A 9957-nucleotide genomic window follows, 5' to 3' on the forward strand; every position below is an offset into this window, starting at 1 on the left:
TACTCAACAGTGATTAGAATACCGTACGCTTCCGCTGTAAAGATGCTGCTGTGATTATGCAAGGTTTTACAGTTGGAGAAGTTGGGGCCATGGGCTGCACATGATACTGAAGTTGCAGACTTTGAAGCATCAGTAAAAAATGCCATAGACCTATACTTGTCTTCAAGAGCCAAGAAATGTTGCTGGATGAGGGCACTTGGAGAACTCTTTTTGTTAAGCTCTTTAAAGGACAAGTCACATGTGACTGGACATTGCTCCCATGCTCCCAAGGTGGGATGAGTTCAGCGTAGTCAGTTTCCTGCAGATCTGTGAAAACTATTGCAAGTTTTTCCGCAACCGACCTCACTACTAACGGGAACGGCGGGGCGTGTGAAGGCCGGTTTAAAAACAACTGATTTGTGGACTGATCATTTTATGAGTGCTTTGCATGGATGTTGTTTTAGTGACATGATTCTTATTGCATAGGTGATTCCAAGATATGTACGCTGATAATCCAGTGGCCACTGATCCGACTCTGCATAGAGACTTTGGACAGGGCTGGTACGAAAGGCACCAAGTACTAGGCGGATACCCAAGTGATAGACACGGTCGAGTAGCTTAAGTGTTGTCTTTGAAGCTGACTGGTTAACAATACATCCATAGCCTATGCGTGACAACACAAGGCTTTTAAAAAGAGATAGGAGACAATACGTATCTGTTCCCCACGATTGGTGAGATAGAATCTTTAAAAGGTTCATAGTTTTAAGGCATTTCAGCTTCAACTGTTTTATATGTTGGATAAAAGAAAGCTTAGCATCAAAGATTACACCAAAAAATTTTTGTTCTTTTGCAAGTCAGGCTTTTCCCATTCGTCGAAATGCATGGGTCAGGACATAGCCGTCTTCGTCTGGAGAAAAGCACACAAGTAGTCTTTTCTGCATTGAATCCGAACCCATATTCATCTGCCCATTTGGCGAGCCGATTAACACTTAACTGTATCTGCCGTTCACATATGGACAGGTTGAATGATTTGAAACTGATTTGGATGTCGTCCACATAGACAGAGTAAGATATTGTAGGTGGTATAACAGAGCGGAGAGAGTTGATTTTAATTATAAAAAGTGTGCAGCTTAGCACTCCTCCCTGTGGTACACCGTTTTCTTGAACAAAAATGCGCGATAGTACAGTGCCAATTCTTACGCGATACTTCCTTTCAGATAGGTAATTTTGCAGAATGTTCAGCATACTACCACAAATTCCATAAGACGACAGGTCTTGCAGAATACCGTATCGCCAGGCAGTATCACATGCCTTCTCAGGATCGAAGAATATAGATAGACAATATTGGTTGTGTACAAATGGATCACGTATATATGACTCAAGGAGAACAAGATTATCGGTTGTAGACCTCGCTCTTCGAAAGCCAGATAGGTGAGGGTCCAATATACCATTATATTCCAAAAAGTAGACAAGGCGGGGGTTAATCATTTTTTCAAATACCTTAAGTAAACAGCTAGTGAGTGCAATTGGTCTGTAACTCTTAACTAAGGAAGGGTCTTTGTGTCATATGTAAGAGGCCGCCTGCGGCGCGAAAAAGAAGAGGAGCACGTGAAGCACCGTGTTTGGAACGGCACGAGCTCTCGAGGCGCGTGAGCCGAGGCATAATCGGGGGATGAACGGCGCTGTCAGGGGATTATCGACGTGGCTCCGGGCCAGGAAGGTCGCATCGCCAGCTACGCTCTGGCGACGGGAGACTTGGGGGTCCGGCTGAGTCCGTGATGTTGGCCGTCCAAGGTGTGGCCGTCGACCTCGGCAAGTTCGAGCGAGGCTCCTGGACTGGCTGCAGCCTCTCACGGCAGGACCGGGCACCCCAGAGGATTCCCCTTCTGCGGCAGACCGGCACGCGGGGGTTAATCATTTTTTGAAATACCTTAAGTAAACAGCTAGTGAGTGCAATTGGTCTGTAAGTGTTAACTAAGGAAGGGTCTTTGTGTCATATGTAAGAGGCCGCCTGCGGCTCGAAAAAGAAGAGGAGCACGTGAAGCACCGTGTTTGGAACGGCACGAGCTCTCGAGGCGCGTGAGGATTCCCTTCTGCGGCAGACCGGCACGCTCGATTCTCCTAAGGGACGCCACGTCGGCACTCAAGAAGAAGTTGCGACGCATCCCGACGCAAGGCCTATCCAGGTGGGCCTAAGCAACGCCGAGCGCCGTCACTGAAGAATTACTGACGAGCTCATCACCGACGAAGTACCGACGAGCTGACCACCGATGAAAGAGACGACGCGACGACGGCAAGGCGACTACAGCATCAACGAGAGCATCAACTGCTGGGGAAAAAGAGCCGACAAGTCGGAACACACGTTCAACGACGGGTGCAGCATAGGTGACTCTTTGTAGCGTTTCAGGCGTGCGTTTCAGCGATAGGACAGGGTTGCCTGTCTTTGAAGTATTAGATGCCACATACAAGTGTAGGCGTAAATCGGAACATGCTTAGTGCATTAATCTTTAGTTTGTAGCATTGTTAGTATTGTTACCGCAGTGTGTTTTAGTGTGCTTGATTTTTAGTTTGAGGTTTTTGGTTATGAGTTTGCGTGCGATTAAAAATCTGTTTGCTGTGTCGCCACCCGGTCTCCCTCTCCATCTCTATTAACACCCGCACGCCCCCGAGATCGGTGACAAAAAACATCACAATTGGCGAGCTTGTGAGGATCCGTCCCGGATTATATCTTAGCCCAGTCACCGATACCCGGGAGTAGCAAAGATGGAGTGGGAACGTTTGGCGGAAATAGCAAAGGATTTAAACCTGTCGAAGGACGAGACCATGACATTTTTTGAGTACACTCGACAAGAGAAAGAGAAGGAGCACGAAAGAGCACGTGTAGAGCGTGACCAACAGCATAAAATCGAGAAAGAAATTCTAGAGCTAAAGATAAGACTAGCGGAGATGGGCGCGGGTTCTCGCGACAGAACGAGTTCACCCGGATCGGCGTCATCCGATTCAGCTGCTTCCAGACCAAAGCGGATTTGCCCTAGAAAATTATGGCTCCTTTTGACGAGCGAAGAGACGACTTGGATGCATATTTGCATCGGTTCGAGAGAATAGCGGTCGGGCAAGGCTAGGAGAAGAGCGAGTGGGCTAACGCCTTAAGCCTATGTTTAGTGGGTGAAGCTTTGAGTGTATATGGGCGTAAGTCAGCTGAAGAATCGCTAGACTACGACAAGGTAAAGAATACTTTATTACAGAGATTTAGGTTCACGGCAGAAGGATTTCTGGAGAAATTTCGGTCGTGTAAGCCTGAAGACTCTGAGACAGGCAAGCAGTTCGCATGTCGACTAACTAATTACTTTGAGAGGTTCATAGAGTTGTCGGAGACTGACAAAACGTATGAAGCAGTTCGTGACAAAGTCGAAGGTGAACAATTTCTGGCCAGGTGTAGTAACAGCTTGGCAATATCCCTCAAAGAAAGAAAGTTACAAACGGTAAAGCAGATGGCCGAACAAGCAGAACAGTTCGTAGATGCACAAGGATTGAAGAATTTGGGAAAGAGTGATAAAGATAAGCACGCAGCAGCGGTAGAAGAGATGAGGAATCAAGGACAAATGAACACACCAAGGGGACCGCAGAGGTGTTTCCTATGCAACCGGTTGGGTCATGTAGCGATGAACTGTCGAGTGAGAGGTAATCGTCACGAAGCACCGGTAATTTGTCAGTTGTGCCAAAAGAAAGGTCACAGAGCAGACGAAGGAAGGACTAGTTACATTGATAAGAGTGCATGCATTATGAGCCCAAGAGAGAATGGACAGAGAGAGCAGAACATGCCTGTAGTGGAAGGCGAGGTAGAAGGGCACAAGGTTACATTGCTGAGAGACACAGGAGCAAATACAATTTTAGTGAGGAAAAGTTTAGTGCCACACGAAAGCATGACCGGATACTTTAAACCAGTGATCTTGGTAGACAAGTCCATCAAGTATCTGCCAGAGGCACAGATCCAAATATCGACAGCCTTCTATACAGGACTAGTCACAGCTAGATGTGTGGACGATACCCTCTATGATTTGATTGTGGGAAATGTACCGGGAGTGAGGAAGGCAGATGACCCTGACCCAAATTGTAAGAGGATCGAGAAGGAAGTGGTAGAGAAGGAACGCTCAGAAGCGCAAAAGGAGGAGATGCAAGACACAGACGTAGCAGCTGCAGTACTAACACGAGCAAGTAGTAAGGGTACCAAAACTTTGCCAGCGTTGCAGGTTACGGCCGTGAAGGGGTAAATATAACTGTAGAAGAATTTAGAGAAACGAAGAACAAGGATGAGTCGATAAGAAAGCATGAACAGAAGATAGGGGAACGGGTGCTCAGGAAAAAGAGTCGGACAGTAGCAGAGTTTATAAAGAAGAATTATTTATTGTACCGGAGGTGTATATTCAGTTCAGGTAGAGAAGTATTACAGTTGATGGTCCCGAAGGAACTGAGAGATAAAGTACTGAAGTTAGGGCATGATAGTAGAATGGCAGGTCACCAGGGAATAAAAAACACGTTAGAAAGGATAACGGAAGAGTTCTTTTGGATGGGAGTGCAGAGCGATGTGAAACAATATGTTAAATCATGTGACGTATGCCAAAGGACGATAGCTAAGGAGAAAAACGAGGAGAAGACTGGTGTTTGTTTGGTGATTGCCGAAGACAAGGACGTAGGGTTGACGATAGAGCCAACAAAATATCAGCTAGGTTATAAGGCCAGGGAACTTGTGGGGCACAAATTGGGAACGGGACGAGTCGAGCCCAAGGAGGATACACGAGATAAGATACAAACGTGGGCAGGCCCCAGACAGAGAAACAAGGTCGAGGAAAGATTTTCAGGCCTACCCGAGCGAATAGAAGTTGGGCGGAGCGAGATGCAGTGTTTAACAGAGGAGCCCGCGTATGTAAAGCTAAACCGACGTATAACAGATATAATGAAAGGGAGCCTTACTTTTCGCATAGAAGATATTGAGGGACGACAGAATGTGGGGGCAGATTACATGAGTAGGGCAATGGACTGACCAAGCAGTGAGAACATAACGCGGAGAAAACAAGTGTACATAGGTGAAGTGGTGCGAACAATGAACTCGTGAGTGCTGTGAACAAGGCAAATGGTGAAATGTGCGCGACAGTGCAGTGAAGTTTGGTGATAAGTGGTAAGCGGCGACGAAGCACAAAGAAGCACCCAAGTCACAAGAGTCAAGTTCACGACCAAAAAGAAGACGGACAGAAGGCAGTTTTTTTCAGAAAATACTCTTAAAAGGGGACCCATGTCATATGTAAGAGGCCGCCTGCGGAGCAAAAAGAAGAGGAGCACGTGAAGCACAGTGTTCGGAACGGCACGAGCTCTCGAGGCGCGTGAGCCGAGGCGTAATGGGGGGATGAACGGCGCTGTCGGGGGATTATCGACGTGGCTCCGGGTCAGGAAGGTCGCATCGCCAGCTACGCTCTGGCGACGGGTGACTTGGGGGTCCGGCTGAGTCCGTGACGTTGGCCGTCCAAGGTGTGACCGTTGACCTCGGCAAGTTCGAGCGAGGCTCCTGGGCTGGCTGCAGCCTCTCACGGCAGGACCGGGCACCCCAGAGAAGATCCCCCTTAACCCGCCGTGGTTGCTCAGTGGCTAGGTGTTGGGCTCCTGAGCACGAGGTCGCGGGATCGAATCCCGGCCACGGCGGCCGCGATTCGATGGGGGCGAAATGCGAAAACACCAGTGTACTTAGATTTAGGTGCACGTTAAAGAACCCCAGGTGGTCCAAATTTCCGGAGTTCCCCACTACGGCGTGCTTCATAATCATATCGTGGTTTTGGCACGTAATACCCCATAATTTATTTTTATTAGGATCCCCCTTCTGCGGCAGACCAGCACGTTCGATTCTCTTCGGGACGCTACATCGGCACTCATGAAGAACTTGCGACGCATCCCGACGCTAGGCCTATCTAGGTGGGCCTAAGCAACGCCGAGCGCCGTCACTGAAGAATTACTGACGAGCTCATCACCGACGAAGTACCGACGAGCTGACCACCGATGAAAGAGACGACGCGACGACGGCAAGGCGACTACAGCATTCAACGAGAGCACCAACTGCTGGAGAAAAAGAGCCGACAAGTCGGAACACACGTTCAACGACGGGTGCAGCAAGGTGACTCTTTGTAGCGTTTCAGGCGTGCGTTTCAGCGATAGGACAGGGTTGCCTGACTTTGAAGGGTTAGACGCCACAGACAAGTGTAGGCGTAAATCGGAACATGCTTAGTATGTTAATCTTTAGTTTGTATCATTGTTAGTATTGTTCCCGCAGTGTGTTTTAGTGTGCTTGATTTTTAGTTTGAGGTTTTTGGTTCTGAGTTTGCGTGCGATTAAAAATCTGTCTGCTGTGTCGCCACCCGGTCTCCCTCTCCATCTCTATTAACACCCGCACGCCCCCGAGATCGGTGACAAAAAACATCACACTTTGCCGTGTTTGAGTATTGGTAAGACTATTGCCTCTTTCCAAGAGGAAGGTACATAACCAGTTGCGAAAATCTTATTGTAAAGACCTAGGATACAGTTTAGGGTCTCATCAGGCAGATTGTTTATTATTTCATGTTATTCTGTCAGAACCTGGAGCTGAGCTGCCACAAGAGCCTAGGGCAAGCCTGAGTTCATGGAATGTTAGTGGTTTGTTGTAACCTTCTGATGACGACTTGCTTGGGCGCAGAGGAATATTTTCAGCTATTCTTTTATGGTGGAAGAACTTTTCGGAATAATTTTCCGAGCTTGATACTCTCCGAAAGTGCTTACCGAGAGTGTTTGTTTGATCTTCTATTGTATCACCAGAGCCAGTTATGAGAGGAAAAGAATTTGGGCGTTGTCCTTTTAGTTTACGTACCCTATTATATACTTTGCTCACATCCGTGTATGAGTTTATTGAGGATACGTAACGTGTCCAGCTTTCTCTTTTGGATATTCGGCGGATACGGCGGCCATTCGCTTTGCACCGCTTAAAATTTATTATATTTTCTGTTGTTGGGTAGCGTGAAAATCTGCTCCATCCTTTGTTCTGGAGTTCCTTTGCAATTTCACACTCTTTGTTCCACCACGGTTTTGGAGTGATTTTATCTGTGCACGACTCAGGTATGCAGTTTTGAGCAGAACAGAGGATATGTTCAGTGATGTAGCTGGTCAGTTCCTCTACACTTAGGTGGTCCACCTCTTCCAGGCACAGTGTACATAGGTTTCTAAATTTCGACCAATCTCCACTATGAAGTCTCCATTTTTTGGGGTAAGCTGGTCCATCGTGCCACTTTGTTGTTTCTAGGAGTGTTGGGAAGTGATCGCTCCCATATGGATTACTAATAACTCTCCATTCCAGGTATGGAAGAAGTGATGCTGACCCTATGGCTAAATCTATACATGAGTACGTGTTGTGTGTAGAACTGTAAAAAGTTGGCTCTGCCTTGTTAAACAGACAGGCTCCAGATGAAAGAAGGAACATTTCGATTGCCCGTCCTGTCACGCACATCTTGAGTCACCACAGAATGCCCTGTGGGCATTAAAATCTCCGATTAATATAGAGGGTTCAGGAAGCTGGTCCATCAGCTTTTCAAATTCTGCTATATCAAACCGTTCATCAGGTGAATAATATATGGAGCAAACAGTTATAAATTGATTGAACAATATAGCTCGAACAGCCTCTGGCTCGAATGAAGTCTGGAGCGAAACATGCTGGCATGCTACTGACTTTTGGGCTGTAATTGCCACATTGTCGGATGAAGAATCACCATTATTTCGATCTGTACGGAAGACTATGTATTGTCTTAAGAAGTTCTTGTGTGTGGACTTTAAATGTGTATCTTGAACACAGAACAATCGTGGCTGATGTTCCTTTAGTAGATCTTTGACATCTTCTAGATTGTGAAATAGGTCTCTGGCATTCCACTGAATTATTTGTGTAGCCATATTGGGGAGGAGTTGTGTTGCCTGTTTTCAAGAGCATGTGGTTAGGATAGTTAAATATGTATATAAGGACGGTAACTGTTTAGCTTATCGGTCCCTTTCCCGGCGCAGTTACAGGAAGTTTATCCTTCTTAGCTCGCTCCAGAGAGCGCTGTTCTTTTGGCGTCGATGACGCCGGGGTTCTTGAATCGACCTCCATAACCTTCTCTGAGGCGCTGGAGGATCGAGAACTAGGCGCTGAAACTCGCGTCTCAGGCCGTGGAGTTCAGTTTATCTTTGGGACCTGCGGAACCGAGGTCTGCTGGCCCACCTTCGATGACGATGATGGAGCAGCACTTGCTGCTGCCATCAGGGGAGTGGAGTGATTACCGGACCACTGACAGTGACCACGGTAGACTCCAGAAGCACTTGTGACACTGCCCCCCTTCGCGCCACCTCGGAAAAGCAGGGGTGATCTAAGTATTAAAGGCGTTTCCTTGGTTCGTGAAATGTTATATTTTATTTGACCTTCAATGCAATGATTTCCTTTTCTTTCTTCCATTTTGGGCACGTCCTAGAGTAGGCTGGATGGCTTCCATCACAGTTCAGACTATGTGGAGATGAGTCGCAAGTGTCTGATGATCATTGGAGCTGCATTTCGCGCAAGTCTGCCTTCCTCGACAAGCCTGAGATCCGTGCCCATACCTCTGGCACTCGAAGCACCGTCGAGGATTTGGGATGTACGGCCTCACACGGACTTTGATGTAGCCTGCTTCTAGTGTACTAGGGAGCACACTGCTTCCAAAGGTTAGTACAATGTGCTTTGTTCGAAGTTGTGCATTATTCCGCCGGATAAGGATTCTCTGTACTTTGATGACATTTTGGTCCTGAAAACCTTCAAGCAGCTCTTCTTCACTAAGGTCCAAGAAGTCGTCTTCCGAAATTACTCCACGGCTCGTGTTCATGGTTCGATGTGCCGACACAGTGATTGCTACATCGCCGATGCATTTCAAGTCATTCAATTTCTCAAATTGTGCTTTGTCTTTTAATTCAAGGAGCAGGTCTCCATTGGTCATCTTTATGGCTTTGTAGCCAGGTCCTATCGTGTTTGCGAGGCATTTCGCCACCATGAAAGGAGAAAATTTACGCACGCTCGTGTTGCTTTCACTGTGGATGACATGGTACTTAGGAAAGTGTTCGACGTTGTTTTTCAAAAAGAATTGAAAAGTGGCATCGCTGCGCTCTTTTTTCAGAGAGCGATTAAGGGAAAGCGGTTTATAGGAAGCCATAATATATGGGTCATGAGTTCGGCAGCAGCGCCAACCGCCCACCACCGAGCCCAGCAAGGGGACGGAGCAAATCTTGCGAGCAAGACAAGCCCTCGCCAGTTGTACGGTGCTACTATAACCCAATCTGGAGTACCCAAGGCTGGCCACCCACACAAGGTTAACCCTCACTGCCTGGAAAGTCAGAAGTAAATAGAAGAGAGGAGAAAACAGGAAAGATTGAAAGGAAGAGAGAAAGACACAGATTGGAGAGGGGGACAGGAAAAGACTACTACCGATCTCCCCCGGGCGGGTCAGTCCGGGGGTGCCGTCTACGTGAAGCAGAGGCCAAAGGGGCGTGTTGCCTCCGCCGAGGGGCCTTAAAGGTCCAAATACTCAGCGTTGGCTCAACCCCCAGGATCCCCTTTTCCCCGGACACGGCTAAGCCGCGCAGCATAAACGCGCGAGGTTCCAACCCTCGTGTGCTCGGGTACGTGGTGGCGCAACTCACTAAACGCCTGCTTACGCAGACGCCCCTGCGGGGCGGTACCCGTCATGGCATTTCCTCGCAAGGTACGAACCGCTGCTGAAGAAGCGAATTGTAGAGCTACGTGCGCGGCTACAACCAGGCGTCATCGGGCTCAGCAGACTGCTGTACCGAGAGCATTACAAGCCGCAGCTCGCCGTTGGTGCTGGGCAGTCCCTGGTCCATATACTTTTACTCACGGATGTAGGTACCCATGTTACCTATCTCATAGCCTAGTTTTACATGAGCGCAGCC

The sequence above is a fragment of the Dermacentor silvarum genome, chromosome 1 (assembly GCF_013339745.2).
Source record: "Dermacentor silvarum isolate Dsil-2018 chromosome 1, BIME_Dsil_1.4, whole genome shotgun sequence".
Lineage (NCBI taxonomy): Eukaryota > Metazoa > Arthropoda > Arachnida > Ixodida > Ixodidae > Dermacentor > Dermacentor silvarum.